The following is a 2,825-nucleotide window of genomic DNA, read 5'->3' on the forward strand; positions in this document are numbered from 1 at the left end:
AAAAAAAAAAAAAAAAAGTTGTAACTAGAAGCAAAAGGACCTGCATGGGAACTGGAAATGCTGTTTCTTGAGCAAAGTGCTGGTGACACAAGTGTGTTCAGTTTGTCAAATTCATCAAGCTGTACACTTCCCCTGTGTCCCCTTTTCTAAATGGATCTCATCCTTCAGTAGAAAGTTGTTAAACATAAGTAATCAGCACTCAAAGTAAGGTGTCTTTAATCACCTCTGAACATCATCACCATGATTATTCTAAAGTTGCCAATTACTGCCACCAGCTCCACCGCCCCACCTTGTTAGAGAACCGAAGGCACCAGCAGCTTTTGGAAAGAGTCACTCTTCCCATTGCATGGCCTCATCCGCTCTGGCCTCAGATGCCTGTCCGTCCCCTCACCTGGGAACCTGGGAGCAGAACACTGTGAAATAGAGTTGTGTGATGGAGAGTGTGTGATCTAATAACTTACACAGTTTGGGAGAAAGAGTTTCTGGACACATGCATGGTGATCGGCCAAGAAAACTGGTCTGCAGAAAAGAGAAGAAAATAGAGAGAGAAGCAAGTAAACCCATGAGAGAGAGAGACAGAGAAGCCTCAGCCACTACTGGCTTTCTGCTCCGGTACCCACATGCCCCGCTGTCACTGGGTGCCCATGAGATTGCTGATATCTCGTTATTATAAATATGCTATTTATTTACGCTAACACGAATAGGTTTCTGTCCCTGGCCAGCAAACATGCCCTTAGTGACTAAAGTTATAACACTCTTCCCTGAAAATAACTGAGCCAGAGACTGTTCTCAGCACGTCTGATGGATTGTTTCTTGGACTGCAATCCTCAACGCAGAGGAACGCTACCCGTTCCACAGAGGAGAAAAGAGCGGCAAGGTTAAACCTTCCCAAATCACACACCCGGTGAGTGAGGGGAGCAGGTTTTAAACCCAAGCAGTCTAACTCCAAGCCTGAAATTATAACTATGCTGTGCAGTTAGATGTGCTGACAGAGACGGGGTGAACTGTACACTGCGTGCCCAGATTTCACTAAGGCATCTCATTTGCTTAAATGAGTTCAAATGCATTACAGACATGACACAAGGGAAGCAGATGTGGGACTGTAGAGGATGGGTGGCAGGTAAAGACTTCAAGTCCAGAAATCGAATTGGGGGGGTAAAAAGAGAAATCGAAGATATGCTAGGTTTTGAGTTTCTGGGTTAGGAAAGACTAATGGTAACATTACTATAAACAAAGACATTCCGGGAGAACAAAAAAGAAAAGGATATTGGTGAATTCAGGGTGGAATATATTAAGGTCCTGGGAGACAACCAAGAGGACCTGTCTAGAGAAGCTGGTAAGCATTCCTTTGAATTATAGTTCGAGGTGTAGATATTAGAGAAATATAGAGTGTGACAAAGGTATTAGACTTTGTTCTTTTACCAGGAAATACTTTATTTTACATATTTCAGCAAAATGCTCTTAGAGGGGGCTCACTAATTACATATTATTCCAAAATGTTTACTATCTAGGAGAAGGGGATTTTAGTCCTACTCCAGGCCTCCGGGAGGGAGGCGCCAGTGGTCATTTTCCATGGGGATGGCTGCCAGACCCACAACCCACTCAGCAAGCCACCTCCATCGATCGCAAATGAGCCACTGGTGACCCCCAGCAACCTTCAAAAGAGATTATCCCTGAGTTTAAGTCAGATAAGAACTATCTGCAATGCTTTGATTTTAAAAGAAAGTGCTGACAACAACTATTCAAGATCTTTTCTATGCTTAAATGATTGAGCAATCTTATAATTAGAACAACGCATGACAATTCCTAGATGTGATTCCAAGGTTACTTTTCCATTTGGTCTCTCAGTGCCAAAAAGACAAAAGGTCACCTTCTAAAGCTCCAGGGACACAGCACTCATTACCTGGCTAAAAGGCTCACCCTGAAAGTCCTAGCTTTGACGTTACCTGGAAAAAGGGGCTGGTTTTTTTTGTTTAGCCAATGGTGGGGCAGTTTGGGTGGATCGCAGGTAATTTGTGGCCTGCACGAGAGTTAACAACAGTTCCAAGACAAAGCACAGTTCTGTTGTCACCTAGCATCTGTTACTTGGTTACTAAATGGCATAGCATTCTCTCTACCTTGTTGAGCCTATGAAAAATAAATTTTGTACCAGTGCCAAGTCAGGAAATTTAGCCTGACTCAAATCTGTTACCTAGACACTTAACCTGTAAAAATTAATTAAAACTCAAATTAGCTAAGACCAACAGTGGCTATCAAAATGCCATCAAAATTTTCCAAGCTTGCTCCTGGAAGTTCCACATAATGACATAAACGTTCCCTAAGGCAAACATACAGGCATCTAACATTTACCCTAAATTATGCCAGTCAGTAAGAAAAAATGTCCTCAGTCAAAACCAACGTGCCACAACATGGTCTGACTGTTGCAGGAACTTGGCATATAGAGAGTTATACCAGAGGAAAGAGGTAAAATTAGGCACAGTGTTGATGGCTGAGTTCCAGGGTCACATCTGTACGCAGCTCAGTGACTCCAGTATTGTCCTGACACACACAAAAAAGTTGTTTGTAGATTCAAAAAATCAACTGCCCTCTCCTTCCACTTAAGCACGCCTTGTGTGAACAAGGTATTCCAACTGAAAATTGGCAAAACATCATAGAGGTTCTTAAAGGACATCACTTAGATTCTTACTTAACCAATGTGGCTGTGAAATCGAAATTGAAAGTGCAGTTCCCAAAACTAATCAAGTTGAATACTTTAAAAATATGTATAACTTGTTAATAACATTTGGAGTTTATGTATGGAAAAAAAAACAGTTTCTACACAATGG

This window comes from Otolemur garnettii, unplaced genomic scaffold (assembly GCF_000181295.1).
Source record: "Otolemur garnettii isolate 467f Iridium unplaced genomic scaffold, OtoGar3 scaffold00074, whole genome shotgun sequence".
NCBI classification, from domain to species: Eukaryota; Metazoa; Chordata; class Mammalia; order Primates; family Galagidae; genus Otolemur; species Otolemur garnettii.